Below are 24,115 nucleotides of genomic sequence, written 5' to 3'. Positions count from 1 at the left end.
CAAAAGAGACCTGTCTTGGTTTGGATGGATGATCTGGGATACTGCGTGCCTAGAAGCATCATGCTGAGACATCTTTGGACACAGAATGAAGACAGGACAAAAGCAGCCCTTGACATCATCTGGGCTAGAGTATCTCTCCTTGACTGAAGCCAGACCTCAGACCTGAGGTTTTCATTTACAGGAACCAATAAATCCCATGGATCCCCATTTCTTGGTTTTTGTTTAAACACATTGGAGATTGATTTTGTCACCTACAATCAAAAGACTCCAACTCTGAAAATGAATAAAAAATAAAATAAGAATAATGCTTCAACCTATAGACATAATTCCTTCAGAATGGTGCATTGTTTGTATATTACAAATCATTTTATATATTAATTTAATTCTCCAATCTATCATAAGCGCAACACTTTGACATGTCATAAAATATTTTCATGGACACACTTTTTCATGACTGCATACTATTCTACTTTGTGAAGAGTTGGAAGAATATTTTGGCTGAGATTTTATATATATATACACACATATAAAAGTATGTCTGTGACTTGCATCCATACTGACTTTTCCCTGCCATTTTGAAATAATTCCTGATTAAAAGTTTTTCAAAGCTGAATTAGTGGATTAAAACATATGAATATTTTTGACTCTTGATATCAACTGCCAGACTGCTTTCTAAGAAGGCTTGAGGAGTACACCAGAAATTAACACAGCATTGTAAATCAACCATACTTCACAAAAATTATCCAGTAACCTAGGCATGGGATTGGTGATCACTGGCAATTCATCCTCATAAACAGAGTTGTGTCACTTGAGAAGTGGAAAACTATTTCATTTTGATGTGCACTGAGTGAATTACCATTGAAGTGTGACATCTATTTTTTCTTTTGCGAATGTGTGTTCATCTTCTCTGCCTTCTACGCTTCTGAGATATTTTGATGTTACCTTTGAAGTGATCTGAACTCTCTATGTATTGAAGGAATTAGCCCCTTGTCGGATTTGTAAGCAAACAACATTCTCTGGTGTTTTGTTTAAAATTAGGATGCTCTGATGCATGGAAATCTTTGTATAATTTCCTCTGATACTTACTGTCCATCTAGAGGTTGTATACTCATCCATATTTATTTGTAGTTTTTTTTCTAATTGTGTTACTTTTTAAATGTTTCTGGAATTTATCACAATATATGGTTCACTGTATGATTTCAATCTTTTCTTTTCCCCCAAGTAGCTAACAAGTGTTTCATTCACTGAATAACCTTTATTTATCTCCCTGATTTGTAATGCCTTCCATCACTTATATTAAATTATTATTGATATCAGAGCCCATATCTGGACTTCCTGCCTTATTTTATAATCTGGCTATTCTTGAACTAGTAAAACTCTCATTATCTTATTAATTTTTATATTACTAATATGATTTTATTCACAATAAACCCAAATCAATTTTATAACTTCTGATATTTTGGAGATATGATCTTTTAATCTAGAATCATGTGATTAAAGCACCTTTTATATCTTTCAGTAGTTTTTACTTTTATTTTTTGATAGTTCCTACTATCCTTTTGTTAGGCTATTCTTAGACATTTTACCTAGGTTGTTACACTTGGAAAATTTTAGAAATTTAATGCCTCCATCTGGTCTCTTAATCAGACCCTGGAGAATCCTAAACCACTGATCTGATTTGAACAAATGAGGTGAAAAGAATTGGGGGAAGCACTGTGAGCAGAAGAGACTGTGGAACCTCCAGAGCGGCGCCCTGCATTGGCTCAGATGTTCTCTGGAAAAAGTTTCCTCTATGAGACTACATAGTTCCCAGCTTGACTTTCAGTTTTCTCAGCATTTCACATTAGATTTTAAAAGTCTGTGGCAGGTTCTTACCCAGAAAAAGAGCACTTGCACAAAGGGTTATATGTATACACTTTCCCCAGGTGGTAAAGGGAACACGCTCTTCTTCCTAATTAAAAAAACAAGTTTAGTCAATCAAGGGATTACACCAATGAAATGATATTTCTCCTAACTGGTCAGTAAATCCTAAACATAATATAAAAAAAAAATTTCAGACATAGCCTCCTTGTTTGTAAATGCATGGGTTTTTTCCTGTTTTTTTTCCTTTTCTTTTCTGTTAACGATGTCAAACACACAACAAAATATGTACAGTGTTCGTTTTAATACTATTTTTTGAAAATGCACATGTGAACAGTAAACTGTTTCCCTGCCATGGTCTGAGCACCTGATGAGGCCAAGATTTAAAGCTCTATTCCTTAGCTTGCCTTTGATTTCAGAAGTGAAGGTAATGACAGCTTAGGGTCTGTGCAGGACAGAAAGAATCACAGTTGTCTGCAGCTAACTGGTGTCCACTGTGTGTTTCTTGGTTGAGATTTATGTGTTAATTAGCTACAACTATGAAGTTTAAGAGTTTCCATTTTAGAGTTTATATTTAGAATTTTTTAAGAGATGAAATCAGCAAGAATCAAGATTTAACTGGATTATAAAACCAGATATAGTATAATAATAGCTGTAACTAAGTACATGGCCCTTCCTCTGTGCCAGGAAGCCTTCCAAGTAGATTCTATACATTACTTCGACCCGTCCTTACCACTGTCATGAAGAAGCAACTCTCTTATTCTTATTTTATAGGAAACTATGGCACAGAGAAGTTAAGTTGTCCAAGATCACTCAGGAAGCAAGCTGCTGTGTTCAAATATGAATTTAGGCAACTTCATTCGCAAGATCTCACTACCACAACGCTGGCCTCTCTAAACAATGGAGCATGCTTTCTCAAGTAAAGTAAAATACTTCAAATAAAAAACTAAAAAAAAATAAGGCAATTTTTTAAATAAGGAAGAATGATAAAGTTAAATGAGTCTTCATCTTCAATTTTTCAACAAGCATGTCCCAATGAAAATTTAAACTTATTAGCTTGCAAAATTAAATTTAAGCTTGGCAGTTTAAATGACCAAAAAACTTCTCTTCAGTATTTTTTGTATGCTGCCAATATGATAAGTTTTTGTTTTTCAGGACTCAAAAGCATTATGAACATCTAATTTTGTCTAAGATTCAGCTTTCATCTCTGAATGTACAGTCTTTCACCAACATATGCTTTTACCCCCATCTTCAGTTGTAAACAATGGGAACTATTCATAATGGGGATTATTAGAAGCTTATTACATTGTAAAAGACAAATGTCACTTTCTATTGGTAGCTGAACCTCATTTTTTTCCATTTATGAAAAGAGGAGTTTGACCTGCTCCCTCCATATCTTTTCAGTGCCAACATTCTGTAGATCTGTGATTCAATTTATTAAATCTATATTTGGAGACATTTTCAGATACTCCTAGTAAAAGCATTTTTTTCCCAAGAGTTATTCATTCTCACAACCTACTGTCCTGCTGCTGCTGACTGCAAGCACCATCAGCTCTAAATTATCTCAGCTGATGGAAAGAAGCAATAATACAAATGACTCAAAAATCATCTTTTCATAGCTCTGGAATGTTGATACAAAGATATACAGTTTTATTTTTTTAATTTTGCAGCAGGAGTGGCAGCAATAAATTTACATTTCCAGTTATGTAAAATGACTAGCTCAAACACTGCTCAAACACTGATGGCACCTCAACAAATGTTTCCCTGCTTCTTCTACCCTTTCTCTGACTTTAGGATGAGAGCCATGCTGCTTTGTGCACATCCCAGTAGGAAGGGGGAGCAGTGACCGGGACTTAGTTCAAGACAAAGGGGCACCTAGTCTATGATGAAAAGGAGGCCACAATAATGAAGGCGCATTTAAAAAAATGGGAGTCAACTATAAAAACCAATTTGTCTTTCCTTCTACATCTATGTCATTGCAGCTAATTTATATTTTGCATTTTTTATTGGTGTCATGAAAGGATACAAATCAATGCCTCTTTTCATATACACTTATACCAGTCTTTTTCTTTTCCCCCTTTTTACTGTTATTATGAAGGAAGGACCTCACTTCTCTTCTGTGTCCACCATTCCAGGCAGTGCTCCTTCAACTTGGCTGCACATTAGAATAACCAGAGGAGCTTTAAAAACTTCCCTATGCCAGAATGCGCCCCCAGGCCACTAAGTACAATCAGAGTTTGCAGTGATGGAACCCAGGCACCAACATTTTTTAAGGTCCCCTGGTGATTCCAACACGCAGCCAAGGCTGACAAGTCCAGAAGTAAACAGAATAAAGTGCATCTAAACAGCGCCCGCTTTTCCTGGGTAATCTCATCTATCTCCACGTGGGGACACCTCGCCTCCTATTCTGGCCAGACTTGTTCTTCCTGCTCAACCGTCTCCCATTTGTACTCAAGTTCTGCCTGGCACCGCTTCCAGAACTCCAAAAGTAAGGTGACTAACAGAGAGACAGAACAGCAGAATGTGGATCTTCAGTGATGCCTGATGCTTCAGAAATCTGTACTTAATATTTATTACACTTAACACTTTGGTAAATGGTTAATAAAATCACATTTTATTTATAGGCGATACTAAAGAAAAAAATGAGTTAATACCTTTTGTTTAAGAAAAAAGAAAATGTAGATAATTTATTGAACGTTTGGAAACAGACTAGCTCTCTAGCTCAAGGGAAAGGTATTAACGTGATGGTCAGAGGCAGGTGACTGTGTCTGATGCTAAAGTACCTGCTACCAGCACATTATGCCCACTAAAAACACAAATATCGGGGGGAAGGGTGGGTATAGCTCAGTGATAGAGCACGTGCTAAGCATGTACAAGGTCCTGGGTTCAAGCCCCATTACCTCCATTAAAAAAAAAGTAAAAAAAAAGCACAAGTAACTGTCACAATTTAAAAGCACTGCACGGTTCACCATCCAAGCCTTCTCCTCACATCCCTCTGTCTCTTCTGTCCAAAGGACCTGAGGGTGGGGAAGGGGATGAGAATGCTTTAGTAGCCCCTGCATTTCTATTTTCCACCACCCCAGTCACACAAACTTAAAATAATATTCTTAAATATGGAAAACTGCCATTTTTCTCAATCATCGGTAATGTAATTTTTAGAAATCGTCATTGTGTTTTAAGACTCGTAACTTTAAATAGTAGACAAAAACAACATGAAATGTTAATTGAAAATGTGGCTTCAGGGTGAATCCCCTAAGCCCTTCTTCCCACCAGACTGTTACCCCTAGGCCCCAACTCTAGAGAAATTGCAGAATAACCACTGTGTCCTCCACCATTGTACCTGAGTCTCTACAATGCTCTGAGAATAAAGAGGAAAAAGACACAGTCCCTGCTTCCGGGAGCTCCTAGGTGCACAGGACTCATTGTGAAATGATGGCTGAGGAGGCGTGTTAAGAGGGCTTGGATAACAGTCAGCAGAGGGTGCTCGGGGCAGGGAGCCGGAACTGTAGCCAAGGCTCTCCCAGAGGAGAGAACCACTGTGGTGAGCTCTGAGATGCCCTAGAATTGATCAGGTGAACTTATAATGTTAAGGCCATTTCTCCCTGGGGAGCTGCACATGCAAAGGAGGGAGGCCAAAGAGAGCCAGGTCCCTTCCAGGAACTGCAAATAGTCTAGAAGCGAGCACAGGGTGTGGGAGGCAGGTGAGGCAACCAGGTGGAGAGATCACAGGGGCACATCACAAAGGACTCTGTGTGCCTCCAAGGTAGAGGAGACATGCAAAGTGATCTAGAAAGAGACAAGATAGAGGCAGGGAGGACTATTGGCAGGTTCATGTGAAGGCCTGCTGAGGCCCTGCCAGGAGGAGAGAGAAGAAAACTTTTCAGCAGGTGGACGGATTGGCCACAGGTGTGATGGAAGGGCAGGAAGAGGTCAAAGATGCCGGCCAGCTTTCTGGCTTTGGCAGTGTCTAAATTATAGTGCCATTCCCTGAAATAAGAAGGGCAAGAACCTCCTAGAGGAAAACATAGGTAAAACATTATCTGACATACATTTCAAAAATTTTCTCCTAGAAGAAATAAAAGCAAGAATAAACAAATGGTACCTAATGAAACTTACAAGCTTCTTCAGAGCAAAGGAAACCAGAAATAAAACAAGAAGAAAACCTACGGAATGGGAGAAAATTTTTGCAAGTGAAACCGACAAAGGCTTGATCTCCAAAATATATAAGCAGCTCATACAACTCAATAAGAGAAAAATAAACAACCCAATCCAAAAATGGGCAGAAGACCTAAACAAGCAATTCTCCAAGGAAGACATTCAAATGATCAAAAAGCACATGAAAAAATGCTCAATATCACTAATCATCAGAGAAATGCAAATCAAAACTACAATGAGGTATCACCTCACACCAGTCAGAATGGCCGTCATTCAAAAATCCACAAATGACAAATGCTGGAGAGGCTGTGGAGAAAGGGGGACCCTCCTACACTGCTGGTGGGAATGCAGTTTGGTGCAGCCACTGTGGAAAACAGTGTGGAGATTCCTCAAAAGACTAGGAATAGACTTACCATATGACCCAGGAATTCCGCTCCTGGGCTTGAATCCAGAAGGAAATCTACTTCAGGATGACACCTGCACTCCAATGTTCATAGCAGCACTATTTACAATAGCCAAAACATGGAAACAGCCTAAATGTCCATCAACAGGTGACTGGATAAAGAAGATGTGGTATATTTATACAATGGAATACTACTCAGCCATAAAAACCGACAACATAATATCATTTGCAGCAACATGGATGCTCTTGGAGAATGTCATTCTAAGTGAAGTAAGCCAGAAAGAGAAAGAAAAATACCATATGAGATCGCTATTATGTGGAATCTAAAAAACAAAAACAAACAAACAAACAAAAACAAAGCATAAATACAGGACAGAAATAGACTCATGGACAGAGAATACAGACTTGTGTTTACCAGGGGGTTAGACGGTGGAAAGGGATAGACTGGGATTTCAAAATTGTAGACTAGATAAACGACATTACACTGTATAGCACAGGGAAATATACACAAAATGTTATGATAAATCACAGAGAAAAATTGTGCCAATGAGTGTGTATATGTCCATGAATGACTGAAAAATTGTGCTGAACACTGGAATTTGACACAACATTGTAAAATGATTATAAATGAATAAAAAATGTTAAAAAAAAAAAAGAAGGGCAGGAAGAGGGGCAAGTCATGAGAGGAGACAACTGATTCAGTTCTGGCTGAGTTCCTGTGGGCTCCAGGAGAGATGTGCAGTAGGAAAATAAAACTCTAGAAATCGGGAGAAAGTTCTAGGCTGAGCCAAGTAGTTTTACTGTTTCAAGAGGCTAATGGGTGTGAGTGGACAAGCTCACAAGAAGTGTATAGGGATAGCTCTCACCCTCCTGCATATGGGATGCATTTGGGAGCCTTTAAAAAATAGTGCACCACAGCCTGGAGTGGGGCCTTTGTACTCTTTATTATTTTTTAAATACTTCTTTTCTTTTTGTGGGGAGTATTGAGCTTTATTTATTTTAATGGAGGTACTGGGAATTGAACCCAGGACCTCTTGCATGCTAAGCACGTGCTCTACCACTGAGCCGTACCCTCCCCACATTTTTTTGTTTTTAGACACTAGCTCTACCGAGCAGTCAGGGTTGAGAATCAACCTGCAGAGAGCAGAGAGCCTTGGGGTTAGAGAACAAGGAGAAGCTGCCCAGAGCCCTGTAGACCCCACCAGGGGCAGCCGGAGACGCAGGGAGCCTCAGAAGTGCTGTGAGGAATGTGAACTCAACACTCCCCAATGGCAAAGATGACAAACATGTTTCAAGCACCCACTTCCCAGCAGTGTTTGTTATGACTTTACTAGTTTTCCAGTAATACTGAGTGAGAATAGAAATTATCTGGACACAGGGATCAAATTCAAATGCTGATTATGACCATTATTAGCTGCGTGATTACTGATTAAAAGTTACTCGTCTGCCACGTGTAAAACGGGGGACCAAGCACCGTGCTTGTGGGCTGATGTGAGCGTAATGAAATGACATCTATAAAGGCGCTCCTGACTCTCAGAAGTAATTGCTACTATTGTCCCCAACTGGGACACCAAGAAACAGAGGCACAGAAAGCTTCAAACATTTGCCCAAGATGAGGGTTGAGGTCAGGAATCAAGCCAATGACTTCTTGGATCCAGAGCCCAGGATCTTCTTACGAACAACATGGCACTGCCCAGGCTCCCTGCTCCAAAACCAGCCTCCCTTTGGCTCAGTTCCATGGCATCTGCGCTGCACAGATGTCCTCACTGCCTGCCTGCCCTCCCGGTGTCTGACCCCGGCACTCCTCCCTCTGCCCCACATAACGCTTCCTTGGGCACACCATCGCTCACGAGGCCATTGTTGTGGCTACTCGGATGTTTACACGGAAACGCAGGTGGCAGCCCAGCTTTTTGCTATACATGCTGCTGTCAGTGGAGGCAAAGAGCTCACAGTTGGTGGGGGAGGCCACTTGTGGTCTCCTCCTTGGCTGGAGAGCTGGATGAAATCCAGTTTCCCTTTGCAACTTAGGCATCCAGCATGAGAGATATGTAAGGCCATCTGGCCTCTCAACATAGAAATGATGCCCCTGCAGTCGTTCTTAATATTGTAATCTCCTGGCTCCACCAGGGAGCAGAGGCCATGGCCTGTTGTCCACCAAGTTTTGTTTCCTTGCACAACAGCTACAATGGGGTGAGTTAACACCGGACCAGAAATTCTACAAAGCCCTCGTGTACTATTTCCTGACACTTGCAGGTCACCAAAATACCCCAGATCCTCCAAGTAAACCACTAGTAAGAGGAACTGAGCTGGCTCGTCTCTCAGACCCCTGAGGGCAGGACTGATTTGGCCTCTCCTGCTCTCGGGATGATCCGTTCTCCTTCTGTGTGCCCTTCCCCGAGTGAAAGGGACTGTTCCTTGTTTATGGGCTAGGGAGTATTTGTGGCTGTCTGATCAGAATCTTCAAAAGTAGAGCTCTTGGTGAGAGTGGAAGCATGGCACCCACGTCTCATGAGCTCAGCTACTCAACAGCCTCATCTAGCTAAGACTGTAGCCAAAACCAGGGGTCCATGCTGTTGAGTGTTGGGTCTGGAGAGCAATGCCTTCGCCACTGAGAAGCTGCCCCACCACTTTTGACCTTGTCCCCATTGAGAGGGAGGTGACACATCCATGGGATGAAAGCCACGAGGGCACTAGGTGACTGTGGACCAAGCTGTGACTGGCCGGTCCTGCCCCCCCATGTGACCCATGTTAGCCTCAAGTGCAGAAAATCCCCAAAAAGACCCCTGCTTGAGTGAATGGGTCACATATAAGCCAACTGTTCTCGAGCCGCCTAAGAAGCAACACAGTATATACAGTGAGCCACCCACTCACTGAAGTCCCCAAGGCTCACAGCTCCCTAATGTGACACCAGGTAATCCCAGCAAACAGAAGACCCTTACTTTATAATTGACTTGAGAATTCTACTACCAACACTGCCTTCCACCTTCCACTTATAAAGTTCTTTCCACTCTGTCCCCTGCTCTGCAATTGTGCAATCAGTCCAGAGCTCCTTCATGAGACAGGAGGGAAGGGGGCAGGGCACAGCCATTAAAAGAATGGCACAGCCATTAGCACCGAGACGGTGGAAAAGTCAACTCCCAGTAGAACTTGAGCTTCAATACACACTCACTGAAATACAGCAGGATGCTAAATGGCACTCCTACAGGTGCCAGGACAGGTTCAAGGCTGACCATGAAAGGTCAAAGGGTGAGTGGTGGCCCAATTTCTGGTAATCGCAACACCTTCCCCAAAGCGGTTGGAATATTCCTCCCACTTATTAGCATATGAAGATACTGAGTGCATAAAAACTAACAACCACACCTCGTGGCTGCTCTCTCTGCTGAGGGAGACAGCCCACACTATGTCTGTGGAGTGTGTATCTACTTTTCCTTTAAACTGGAGCACCCAACCCTCACGCCTCATGGCCTTTCTGTTGCCTTCTGAAACAGCCCACTCTGTCTGTGGAGTATATATCTCTCTGAATAAATCTACATTTACTGAATTGTGGCTCTCTCTTGGATTCGTTCCTGTGCAAACCAAGGACCCACACATCACGAGGTGCATCTCAGGGACCCAAATAAGACCTGGGATACGGCCATCCTCTCCCCCACATTTTCCTGTATCATACATTCCTTCCCAAAGGATCTCACCTTGTGCACTCCAAAGTAGACAGCACTCATGTGTCCTGACCTGGATCTGCTTCTGCGTTTATCATTTCTTATGTCCACTAGAACGTCATCTTCATGAGGACAGGGATTTGGTTCTGTTCACAATGAAGCACCAGCACATGACAGGTGCTGGAGAAGTATTAGCTGAATGAATGAGCTGTGGGAAGTCCTGGGAATTCAACCTGGAACTCCTAGCCACTTGGGCCCCAGCTGACTCCAGTTGCTTCCTGCTACTCATGGCTGACCTCTTGCCACCACTCTCTGCTCTGCCATCACCTGAGCCTGGATGAGCTGAGATGAGTACACACCACGGAGAGCATGGTGAATGGTTCACGTTGTTGCAAAACACTCGCCCTCTGACTGCCAGGGGTTACTTAGGATGGACAAACTGAAGGGAGCACCACGTGCACCGCCCTACCCTACAACTCACTTGAAGCACCAGAACTGCACACATGGGAAGCGCTGGCCCTTTCCAACCTAAGGAGAGGGACTATGGATGAGAAGAGGGTCTCTGTCAACTAACAGTCTCTTTAAAAGCCCAGTCTTAGAAAAGCTCTTTAAAGACACTTTTGGTATCTTCCTTGTGTTTCGGTAATCCCTCTAGATTTTGTCATTTTAATCTATGCATCAGAAATACAGATGCTCTTGAAATCTCTATTGATTTTCAATGAAGAAAATCCTCAATTTCCTTCTCTGCTAGGAAAATTACTGCACTTTATATAAAAAAAAGCAGCTTCCCTTTTCAAACACCTAATTTCACAAGAATCAGTGAAGCAGGACATGAAAATCTCGCTGTGCTTTATCACCTACTGGTGGGCAGGAATGAAATGAATGAGTACTGATCTCATGAGACGGCAAGGCTGGGGCTGTCTTATTCCTGCTACAGATGGAAGGGTCCATATCTGTGAAGGGGAGGAAGGGCCAAGGATGAGAAACCAACATTTACTAACCCATTTCTCTTTTTCAGAGTCTCAGACAAAACACTGTGATTTTATAAACAAAACAAGAACATCTGCACCCTTTTAAAAGCACGTTACAACTTTACTACTACACACGGCACTCTGTCATTGACCTAAAGGCGAATGACAGACAAGAAATTTGCAGGGATCTTATTCTGTGCTCATCCCTTTTGGTCTTTGGAAACTCAGGAAGTTTGCCTCCTCTCCCTGAGTGTCGTTTTTCTCATCTTTCAAATGGGAGTGTAACAGTCATTCATTTGCTCAGTGTCCATTCGACAACAGGAGATGGCTTATGAAAACAATAATAAAAAAAGCAAAACAGCAATTCTGATCTATGCTTCTTCCTCCTCCTCCCTGAACATGAACTTACAGGCTAAAATGGCATCTTTCACTAAATCCCGAACGTAAGGAGCAGTTCTGATAAGGAAGTCACAGGATTGCAGGTGTAACTGAGAAATGACCCAGTGAAAAAGAATGAGTTGCCAGCAAATCCTCAAAACCCGTAAGGGTGCAAACCCTGGGAGTTACAGCCATGGGTGGGAGTTCCTTAGTTCCCCATTTCACAAAGCCGAGAACTTTGCAGGGCCCATGAAAGACACAGATAGCCCAGTAAAACCACACCATGTTTTGGAGTACACCGGGGCCACATCGCTGCTGACCTGCACTGCTGTGTGTCCCAGAGCAAGAGCCCTGGACGGGGGTGACTGTGTTTGAGGCTGGACAAGAACTTCCTGTTCTGTCTCTTTTACTCTCTCTCTTCCTGCAATAAAACAACTGGTAGGACTCTGGTGGGGAGCACTGCACCCACATTCTCTGGGAAAGCACACACCAGACAGCTCTAGCTGATCTGAGAGAGGACTATATATACTCCAAAGTCAGGCAGAAGGCTGCCTGTGGCCTTGGGAATCCAAACTAGCTTGTCCTGTTAATCAGGATATTACACATCTAAAGAAAGTGTGCACCAGATGAAGACGATGCCTTAGACAACATCGGTGGTTATGTCCAGCAGTGTCTAAGGACAAGTCATGCTCTGGTAGACGGGAGCATTTTGGTTGCTTTAAGAGTTTGCTACTGAAGGGCCAGGACATTTCATTGGGACTTGAAACTCCAGACCTCTTTACTCACAAAGGCAGACAAGTTAGGTGAGCCAGGTCAGCCTTTATTCCAACTTCCTAACCAAAAGTCTATGAGGTCGAAAATATATTTCTCAGACACTTCTGCAACAAGGGTTCCAGATGTGGCTTTAAAAATGCCCATCAGAGACTGAGATTTGCAAATATTAACTACTATATATAAAAATAGCTAAAAAACTAAATTTCTTCTGTATAGCACAGGGAACAATATTTAATATCTTGTAATAAACTTTAGTAAAAAAATATGAAAAGGAATTCATACATATATATGTGAATATGAAGGACTGGAACATTGCGCTGTACATCAGAAATTGACACATTGTAACTGACTATACTTCAATTAAAAAATATATATATATATATTGCCCATCAGCAGCATCTGAGTGTCACTGAAAGCAGAAACCCAGATGAATGGAGGCAGAGGTGGTTGGAGGAGCTACGTTATTTTGCTGGGGTGGATGCAGCCGGCATGGCAGAGATCTAGAAGGAATGCGCACAACAGCCACTCACTATCTGAAAGTGAGTTAGTTTAACAGCTTTCTGAAATCCTCACCGCCCCTCCTGATGAGCCAAGTGTCTGGCGTTTCTCTGGAAATCACTAGGCGCAGCCTGGAACTCAAAGGTAAAAATTAAAAAGTGCAGTCAAGTAGCAAAGAGACTGGCAGGACACGTTGGACAAAAGTAGGTCAGAGTCAACAAGGAATGGGGAGGGGATAGAACGTGTGTTGAGGACCCTGAATTCAGGGGTGGATTGTCTATGTTGAGTATTCTGAGTCAGTATGATTAGATGGATTGGTGTGGACTATGGACTAAAATGGTGGCCATCGTTCAGATAAGTGTGTGATTTGGAGTATATTTATTTGAGGAGGGGTTTTTTTTCCCCTTCAACATTGATCATTTCTAGGGAGCAGAAAAATATTCTGCCACACAACATATAAGTGGAAAAGAGATGCTATGGGATGATGGTGGTATGAAAAATTTCAGTACTGCAGTTTCAAGCTTTCCTTAATGAGATGCACAGCAGTAGGTACTTAAAATAAAATAAGGTACTTATAATAAAGACATCATCATATGTACATATCATTTAAGATACACATATGGTACTATAAGTGGGCCTGAAATGTGTTCTGCATTCTAAAATCCGATGAAATAAAATCAGTAGTTCAATATGCCTGTCGGCTCTAAAAACATGATGTAGCTCATGATCACAGAAAGCAAGATCAGCTAGGAAATTTGAGATTTGTCGTTTCCAGTGTCAAAGTTAATATTTTTTGCTTTACTTAAAAAGCATTTTTTTAATTAGGTCTGTCAGCATCCATTGGTATATGGGGTTCAGTAGATGTGTTCAGATGTTCCAGACAGTGAATCAGAGCAAAGACTGAGGTTTAGACAGTAGTTAAATGCCTCACCCGTGTGATCAGCATCCACAAACTGCTTTACTGAAAATCCTTAAAAGTGAGAACTTCATTAAAGCAACGATAAGTGAGGGGAAAAAATAGCTACAGACTAGTGGAAGTTTTGTAACGTGTAACAATGACAAAAGGCTATTCATGAGCATATTTTTAAAAACCCCTACACTTTAATAAGAAAAACAACAATCTGACAACAGGTTGTACACTGCTGTAGGAGAATCCATGCAGGTGGACCCTTATGTGAATGGGGCTGGAGCTGTAGAATTAGTTAGTCTTGCAAGTAACTCAGTTAAACACAAATGCAAATGGGATACACTTCTAGACTATCTGAGTAAACATCTTGGAAAACTTACTCCTCTATGAAGCAATGACAATGGCTTTGTAAAATTTGTCAAAATTAACCTCTGTAGAACTCTGGAAATTAAACCAACACTTCCAGCAATTCGGGGACTCTTTATTTGAGAAAAAAAACCCAGCTAAATCTCCATAAAGATAGTGAGTTTTGAGGCATTGTAACTTGATCTACCCCATCCCTGTATCCTCACCTAAATGGTGGCCTTTATAAGCAATAGTCTCACAATCAAGGTAGGGGCAGAAGTGATTTAAAGTTACCCAAAAAATCCGCCCCCAGAGAGCTGTCACTATGTGACCTGTCACAAACTCATGCTGTGCAAACAGCCTGTCCCCAGAGTGTGTGTGGGAAACAATCAGCAGTGAGTATCTAACATTACAACTGCCTGAGGCAGTGGGACCAGTAGAGGCTAACTACGTGCTGACTAGGAAACTTAGAAGGCAAAATTGATTAATGAGACGTTCTGGGGGTGAAGGTAGGGTTAAAAAGCTCCAAAAAATTCTGAGAATTGTAGAAGGTAATATACATGTGTGGCACATGGCAAGGAAAGATCTGAGAAAATCCTAAGCCTTCAACTCTGGCTGAACTTGAGGTTCTGCATAAGCAAGAACTAAAGGATACGGAAGAGCTGCTGACTGCATGCCGGTGCTGAGGGCATCCCTCAGCACGTGGACACACAGCCACCTGGCAACAGCTCAAACGATTGTCTCCAGGCATTGAAAGAAATCACTGTCCAATCATTACTACAGTGATGACAACTAGGCTTTCTTCACACACACTGATCTCATGGTCATGCATGATAAAGAAAACAGACTTTACAGAATTTGTTCAGGAAAGTAACTAAATAAATAGCAGCAGCAGCAATGACAATGAAAGCAACGATAAACCCTGGAGATGAGGAAAATCAGGCTTTCAGATCTGCCACATTGTAATATTTTAAATGTCCAGCTTTCAACAGAAAATTACAAGATGTACAAAGAAACAGAAAAGTTTGGTCATAACAGACGGGGAAAAAGTAGTCAACAGAAACTCCCTGAGGTAGCCCAGACACTGGACTTACTAGACAAAGACATAAATAAGCAATTACACATATGTTCAAAAAACTAACAGAAACCATGCCTAAAGGATTAAATTATGTGCTCATCTCATTGTACAGAGAATAACAATAAATAAAATTTATAATAAAAACCAACTAGAAATTCTAGAGATACAAATATAATGACTAAAATAAAAACTTCAATAAGTGGTTTCTCTGTAGATATGAACTTGTTGAAGAAAAAGTCAGTTAAATTAAAACTACTGAGATTTCCCTGTCTGTGGAACAGAAAGAAAAATGAATGAAAAAAAAATGAACACTGTGTCAGAGATAGGTGGGACACCATCAACAATACCAATACACACATAATGGGAGCGCCAGAAGGAGGGAGAGAAAAAAAAGGGGCAGAAAGAATATATAAAGAAATAATGGCTGAAAACTTCCCAAATTTGATGAAAATATTAATTTGTACATCCCAGCAGCTCAACAAACTCCATGTGGTATAAACTTAGAGACATCTAAAATAGGCACATCAGATTCAGTGTGTCAAAAGACAAGAATAAAGTATCTTGACAGCCGAAAGAGAAAAGTGGCTCAACATATAGAAAGGCTCCTCAGTAAGACAGTTGATTTCTCATCAAAAACCATGGAGACCAGAAGGCAGTGGATGGTATCATCAAAGAGATAAAAGGAAAAGACTGTCACCAAGTATTTTATAGCCAGCAAAATGATTCTTTAAAAAAATTAAAGGAGAAATTAAGACACTCCTACAAAAACAAAATCTGAAAGAATCCATTGCTAGCAGGCCTGCCCTACAAGAAATACTAAGGATAGTCCAGCAGGTGTAAATGAAAGGACACTCGCCTGAAAAATAAAGAGCACTACTACATGAGTAAAAAAATAAAACAGTATAAATCGGGCATTACATGTAAATGTTTTGTTCTATTTGATGTAAAGGACAACTGCATAAAACAATACTTATGAAACTGTGTAGATGAGCTTATAAATGTATAAAGGTGCAATTTGTATGAAAATGACAGCATGAGGAGGGGGAGGGAAAAGACTGATACCAAAGCAAAGTTTTTGTGTACTGTTGAAATTAAGTTGGTATTCATGTGAACTAGATTGCTTTAAAACAAGATGTTAATTTTACTCTCCAGGGCAATGGAAGAGAAGGAGGAGGAGGAAGAGTAGGAGGAGGAGAAGAAAAAGATAAAATAAACAAATTAAAATGGCACACTTGAAAATGCTTACTATGTACAAAAATGTGTAGTAATAGAGGAATGGGAAAAAAAGACATATAGAAAGTAGACAGCAGTTGTAACTTCAATCTGATAAGAAATTACATTAATATAAATGAATTAAACATTCTAATCAAAATACTAAAGGCAGAAATAAATGGAATAGACAATAGATGAACAACAGAGAATAATCAACAAAAGGAATAGTTGGTTCTTTGAAAAGATCAATAAAATTGACAAATTTTATCTAATACTGAAAAAAAAAGAGAGAAGATTCAAATTACTAAAATGAGAAATGAAAGGAAGGATGTCACTACTGCCCTTACAAAAATAACAAGGAATATAAGGGAATACCATGGATAATTATATAGCCAATAAATGAGATAATCTAGATGAAATGGATAAATTCCTAGAAGGACATAAATGACTGAAGCTAATTCAAGGAGAAATAGAAAACTCAAATAATCCTACAGTAAGTAGTGACTGAAATAGCAATCCAAAACATTCACACAAAGAAATGCTAGGCCCGTATGGCTTTACTGGTGAATTCCATCAAGTACTTAAAGAAAAAACTAAAACAAAAACAAACAAAAAATGCTTCACAAATTCGTCTGAAAATAAAGAGGTGGGCACACTTCCCAATTCATTCAATGAGACTAGTATCACACTGATACGAAAACCAGACAAAGGCATCACAAGAAAACTAAAGACTGTCTCTTATGAATATAAATGCAAAAATCCTCAACAGAATACAAGCAAATCCAAAACAGTAACATATAAAATAGACCACTATTAAGTGGGATGTATCCAGGTATGCAAAGGCAGTACAACATACAAAAGTCAATTCATGTAATACACCATATTAATAGAATAATGGATAAAAACTAGGAATAGAAGAGAACTTCCTCAACTTGACAGAGAACATCTATGAAAAACCTGAAGCAAAGATCATACATAATGCAGAAGCACTGAATTATTCCCTCCCAAAATCAACATTGTACTAGAAGTTCTAGTCAAATCAATCAGACAAAGAAAATAAAGCCTCTAGATTAGAAAGAAAGAAATAAAACTGTTTTGATTCCAGATGGCATGATATTATATATTGAAATCACAAGGAATCCACAAAGTAAAAATAGAGAGAAAAGAAAAAAAAATCCTCTTAGAATTAATAACCCAGTCTGACCAAAATTGTAAGACACAAATGAATATATAAAAATTAATTACATTTCTATTCAACAGCAGTGAATAATCTAAAAATAAAATGAAGGAAACCTTTTCATTTACAATAGCATCAAAAAGAATAAAATAATTAGTAATATTAAGAAAAATATGTGGAATACTGAGAAAAATATCTGAAACATGTATATTGAAAAATAAAATACTAGTGATAGAATTTAAAAATGACCTAAAATAAATGGAAAGCTCTTCTGTGTTCATGGATCAGAAGCCTTATTATTGTTAGGATGGCCATTGTCCTCAAAATGACCTATACATTCAATGCAGCTCTGGCTTTTTGGCAGAAATGAACAAGCTGATCCTAAAACTAATATGGAAATGCAAGATACCCAAAATAGTCAAAACAATCTTGAAAAAGAACAAAGTTTTGAAGTTTCCAAATTCAAAACTCACTAACAAAACTGTGATCCATACAGTGTGATACTTGCAGAAAGGACAGAAAAATAGATTGAGAGAAAAGAACTAAGAGACCATAAACAAAGTCTTACACACAGCCATATAATTTTTGACAAAGGTGCCATGACAATCCAATGGGGAAAAATAATCTTTACAAAAATGATGCTGGGACACCTGTACATACATCTGAAAAGAAAGAAAACTGAACTTTTATCTTAACACCATTTATGGAAATTAACTCAAAATAAATCACAGACCTGAAACTATAAAACATTTAGAAAATGAACAATGAGAAAATCTTCAGGATTTTGGATTACAAATACTTGTAATATATGACACCAAAAGCACAAACAACAAAAGGAAAAAATCAAGTAAACTGGACTTCAGTAAAATTAAAAACTTCTGTGCTTCAAAGGACTTCATGAAGAAAGTAAGAAGACAATACACAGGATGGATGAAAATATTTCCAAAATTTTCCCTGATAAGGGACTTTTATCCAGAATAGACAAAGAAGACTTAAAACATGACAATACAAAGACAAATATAATTAAAATGGGCAAAGAATTTGAATAGGTGTTTCTCCAAAGCAGACATACGAATGGGAACTAAGCACATAAAAAGATGTTCAACATCAGTAGGCATTAGGGAAACAGAAATCAAAATCACAATGACATACCACTTCATACCAACTAGGATGACAAATATATATGATATATGATATATAAATATGAATTTATAAACCCAGTTATAAAAAGTGTAGTTGAGGATGTGGAGAAACTGGACTCCTCATACATTATTTCTGGAAATATACAATGCTTCAGTCACTTTAAAAGCTATATTAGCAATTCCTCAAAAATTTAAAAGTAGAATACATCCCAGCAATTCCATTTTTTGATATATCCTGAAGAGAAGTGAAAATGTGTTCACACAAAAACTTGTCCATGAGCATTTACAGCAGAATTATTCATCATCAACTGATGGATGGATAAGCAATGTGGTGTATTTATAACTATGGCATATTATATGAATACAAAAAGGAATTTGGGTATTGATATATGCTACACGATGGATGAGCCTTGACAACGTCACACTAAATGAAAGACGATAATCAAAAAAGGCAGCATACTGTATGGTTCTACTTATATGAAATGCCTACAACTGGCAAACCCATAGAGGCAGAAAGTAGAGTGGTGGCTGTTGAGGGCTAAGGGAAAGGAAGGTTAGGGACTGACTTACTAAAGGGTACTGGTTCCTTTTGGGGGTGATGGCTACACAACCCTGAAATGTACATAAAACCCTAATGCACACTTTCAAAGGCTGCATTTTATGGTATGTGAATTATATCTCCATAAACCTGTTATTCTTGAAGCTGAGCCCACCTATGGAGCAACTGACACAGCACTGACTGTGGCATCCGGACGGGGAGTGACCCACCCGCCCACCGCGAAGGAGAGAAGCACCTGACCCAGTGTTGGAGGGGTGCAGTCTTCTTGCCAATGGACACTGTGAGCAGCACAGATGAGGGGGCCAACAGAGCAAGCTGAGTTCATGAAACAGGGCGAAGACACAAAGACCTCTCAATAAAACCATTAAGAGCGTTCAGTCTCTAGGAGAACACATCTTTGTTTTTAAAATCTTTTTATACCTGTTTTATTTTCTATTAGCTTTTTAATCTTTACTTTTTAAACAGTTCTATATGTTTACAATTTTCATTTCATTTTTAATTCTCTTGGATTTGATCTGTTATTGATTATTCACAGGTTTTAAATATTGTGTTTTGAGTTTTTTCTTCTTTTTATTAAGGTTTTAAAAAGACATCTCAACTCGATTCCTATTCTTCTTCAACTTGCTCTTCTATTATTGATTATGCACTGTTTTCAAACCTTCTTTTCCTCCATTCTTTTAAAATTCTATTTCTCTCTCTTGTTTTTCAGTTTTATTCCAGCATAGGCCTTAGATAGATAAAGAAATAAACCCCTTTAAGGGCCACAATAGATAACTGATACTCCTTAAGCCACAGTGCCAGAGAGATATGAGCAGTTGAAGAAGCAGAGGAAGTATTCCCAATTAAAAGAGAAAGAGAAATCCCCTGAAAGAACGATCAATGAAATAGATATTAATGGCCTATTAGATCAAGATTTCTAAAAAGAAGTGATCGAATTACTGAAGGAATTAAAAGAGATAGTGTTTAGAGACATAAAATATGTCAAAAACAAAATAGTAGCTATAAAGAAGAGCCAAGTAGAATTGGTAAATTCATTGGCTGAAATGAGATCTGACCTAAAGGCAGTACAACGCAGGCTAGATAATGCAGAGGAACGAATAAGTGACCTAGAAGACAGGACAACAGAAAGCACACAATCAGAACAGTTGAGAGAAAAAAATAAAACACAATGAAAACAATATAAGGAACCTATGGGATAATATAAAGCATGCCAATCTATGCATCATAAGAGTTCCAGAAGGGGAAGAAAGAACAAAGGGGATGGAGAAGGTATTTAAAGAAATCATAACTGAAAAATTCCCAAACATAAAGAAAGAATCAGACACCCAAGTACAGGAGGCTCAGAGGTTCCCAAACAGGAAGAGCCTAAAGAGACTCACACCAGGACAACAAAATCAAGATGGCCAGACTGAAGGATAAAGAAATGATCCTAAAGGCAGCAAGAGAAAAACAAAGAGTGAGTTACAAGAGATGGCTCTCAGCTGATTTCTCTACAGAAACACTACAGGCCAGAAGGGAGTGGAAATATGTATTCAAAGTCCTGAATGAAAAAACAGATGCAGCCTAGGATACTTTCTGCAGCAAGGCTATCCTTTAGAACAGAGGGAGAGGTAATGAATTTCACAGAGAAGAAAAACTAAAAGACTTTAGCAACACTAAACCCATGCTAAAAGAAATATTGTAAGGTACACTCTAAATAAAAAAGAAGCAGGATGATACAGAAATGAGAGCTTATAACTGGAAAGATGATACTACCATGAATTACAAATAGAATAAACATGAAATTGTAAAAGAAGACATCTAAATCATTGAGTGGGAGAGGGAAGCAAGAAAATATAGAGTATCTTTTTTTTCTTCTTTTTACTTAAATTTTTTGTTCTCGGTAGGATGGGTTTGAGATTACATTACTATCTGTTTAGTACACACATTCACAGTAATTGGTTAACAGACTTACAAAAAAGTGTAACCACAAGCCAAAAACTTACAAGTGAGTAACAAAAACTAAATACAATCCAAGATAACACAAAGGAAAATTACCATACCACAAAAGGAAGAAGAAAGGAACAAAGAAGAAATATGAAATCAACTGCAAATATAAGTTCAAATAGCAATAAACACTCATTTATCATTAATTACTCTAAATGATAATGGACTAAATGCTCCAGTCAAAAGACAGAGTGGCAGACTGGATAATAAAGCAAGAAACTTCAATAAACTGCATACAAGAGACACACTTTAGGGAGAAGGACACATATAGATTGAGAGTGAATGGACGGAAAAGGATATTCCATGCAAATGGAAACTCCAAAAAAGCAGGTGTAGCAGTTCTGATTTCAGACAAAATAGACTTTAAAACAAGGGCCATAAAGAAAGATATATAAAGGCATTTTATAATGATTAAAGGAGCAAAACAAGATGAGGATATTATAATCATTAATATATATGCATCCAACATGAGCACCTAAGTACATAAAACAACTACTAACAGAGATAAATGGGGAAATTGATGGGAATACAATCATTGTCAGAAGTTTTAACACCACTTTAACATCACTAGACAGATCTTCCACACAAAAAATAAATAAGGCAACAGAGAAATGAAATGATACATTAGAAAAATTAGATTTAGTGGATATTTTCAGAGCATTACAACCCCCCAAATTAGGATATACATTCTTTTCAAGTGTGCGTGGAACATTTTCTAGGATTCATCATGTACTTGGTCACAAAAGAAGCCTCAAAAATTTTAAGAAGATAGAAATTATCTCAAGCATCTTTACTGACCACAATGCCATTGAAACTAGAAAACAACTTCAGAGAAACAAAGCATAAAAAAAAGGAAAGCATAGAGATTAAACAACATGGTATTAAAAAAAAAATGGGTCAATGATGAAATCAAAGTTGAAATTAAGGAATACCTTGAGACAAATGAAAATGAAAACAACCACAAAAAACTTATGGGACAAAGCAAAAGCAGTACTAAGAGGAAAGTTTAGAGTGATACAGGCCTTCCTCAAAAAAGAAGAACAATATCATAAAAAAATCTAACCCACCAGTTAAAAGAACTAGAAACTGAAGAGTAAAAACACCCAAAAGTCAGCAGAAGGAAGGAAATAATTAAGATCTGGGAGGAAATAAATAAAATAGAGATTAAAAGTAATAGAGAAAATAATCAATCAAACCAAAAGCAATTTTTTGAAAGAGTAAATAAAATCAAGAACCTCTGGCCAAACTCACAAAGAAGAAAAAAGAGAGAGCACAAATTTGCAAAATAAGAAAGGAAAATGGAGAAATTACAACAAATAACATAGAAATATAGAATATCATATGAGAATATCATGAAAAACTACATAAAAAAAGGGATAACCTAGAGGAGATGGACAAGTTTCTGGAAACATACAGTCCACTAAAACTGAATCAAGAAGAAACTGACCACTTGAACAAACCGATCACTAGGAATGAAATCGAATTAACAATAAAAAAAGAATCCCTACAAATAAAATCCAGAACTGGACAGCTTCACCAGGGAATTCTGCCACACATACAAAGAAGTACTCCTACCAGTCCTTCTCAAACTCTTCCAGAAGACTGAAAAGAAGGAATATTCCCAAACTCATTCTATGAAGCCACAATCACCCTGATACCAAAACCAGGCAAAGACACCACCAATAAAGGGAATTACAGACCAATATCACTGATGAACACAGATGCAAAAAAGTCCTTACCAAAATACTAGCAAATAGAATTCCACAGCACATAAAAAAGATTATACAACATGCTCAAATGGGGTTCATCTCAGGGACACAAAGGTGGTTTAACATATACAAATCAATCAATGTAATACTTCACATCAACAAGAGAAAGGACTAAAACCACATGATCATCTCAATAGATGCATAAAAGCTTTTGATAAAATTCAACACCCATTTATGATAAAAATTCTCACCAAAGTGGGTATTGAGGGAACATAACTCAACATCATGAAAGCTATATATGACAAACCTACAGCCAGCATAGCACTAAATGGTGAAAACCTCAAAAGCTTCTCACTAAATTCTGGGACAAGACAAGGATGCCACTATCACCACTCCTATTCAACATAGGCTTGGAAGTCCTGACCATAGCAATCAGGCAAGTAAGAGAAGTAAAAGGGGTCTAAATTGGAAAAGAAGAGGTAAAAGTGTCACTACATGCAGATGACACGACACTATATATAGAAAACCCTAAAAGGTCCACACCAAAACTACTAGAGCTGATCGAAGAATTTAGCAAGGTAGCAGGTTACAAGATTAATGTTCAAAAATCAGTTGCATTTCTTTACACTAATGATGAATCAACAGAAAAAGGAAGTAAAGAAATAAAACACTTTAAAATAGCACCCAAAGTAATAAAATTTCTAGGAATAAATCTAACCACAGAGGTGAGAGAATTATACACAGAAAACTATAAACCATTGGTGAAGGTAATTGAAGAAGACTTTAAAAAATGGAAAGGTATCCCATGCTCTTGGATTGCAAGAATCAATATTGTTAAAATGGTCACACTGCCCAGGGCAATATACAGATTTAATGCAATCCCTGTAAAATTACTCAAGACATATTTCATAGAACTAGAACAAATCACAATAAAATTTATATGGAACCATCAAAGACATAGAAATTCCAGGGTATTACTGAAGAAAAAAAAGAAAGAGCCTGGAGGAATAACTCTCCCAGACTTCAGACAATACTATAGAGTTACAGTCATCAAGACAGCATGGTATTGGTACAAAAACATACATATAGACCAATGGAACAGAATAGAGAGCCCAGAAATGAACCCACAAACTTTTGGTCAACTAATCTTCGACAAAGGAGGGAAGAATATACAATGGAATAAAGACAGTCTCTTCAGCAAGATAAACATAAGACAAGATACAATAAACCTCCTAGAAGAAAATACAGGCAAAATATCTGACATACATCTCAGAAATGTTCCCTTAGGGCAGTCTACCCAAGCAA

The 24,115-nt window shown here is 38.6% G+C and overlaps 1 long non-coding RNA gene across 2 annotated transcripts in view; it reads right to left on the bottom strand.

Moving 5' to 3' along the window:
* The window catches only part of LOC140695002 (uncharacterized), a 34,212-nt gene that overhangs the window by 4,119 nt on the left and 5,978 nt on the right, over positions 1–24,115 (bottom strand). Inside the window, exon 3 of one of the 2 annotated variants that reach the window (XR_012070680.1) lies at positions 1,876–1,951. The exons of the other annotated variant lie outside the window; for it this stretch is intronic. This is a non-coding gene — a long non-coding RNA (uncharacterized lncRNA). The remainder of the gene's footprint in view (positions 1–1,875; positions 1,952–24,115) is intronic. 2 annotated transcript variants of the gene reach the window in all.

The sequence above is a fragment of the Vicugna pacos genome, unplaced genomic scaffold, assembly GCF_048564905.1.
Source record: "Vicugna pacos unplaced genomic scaffold, VicPac4 scaffold_118, whole genome shotgun sequence".
In the NCBI taxonomy this organism is placed as follows: Eukaryota; Metazoa; Chordata; class Mammalia; order Artiodactyla; family Camelidae; genus Vicugna; species Vicugna pacos.
The sequence above is the reverse complement of the archived record's forward strand: the minus strand, read 5'-3'. Positions and strand labels throughout refer to the sequence as shown.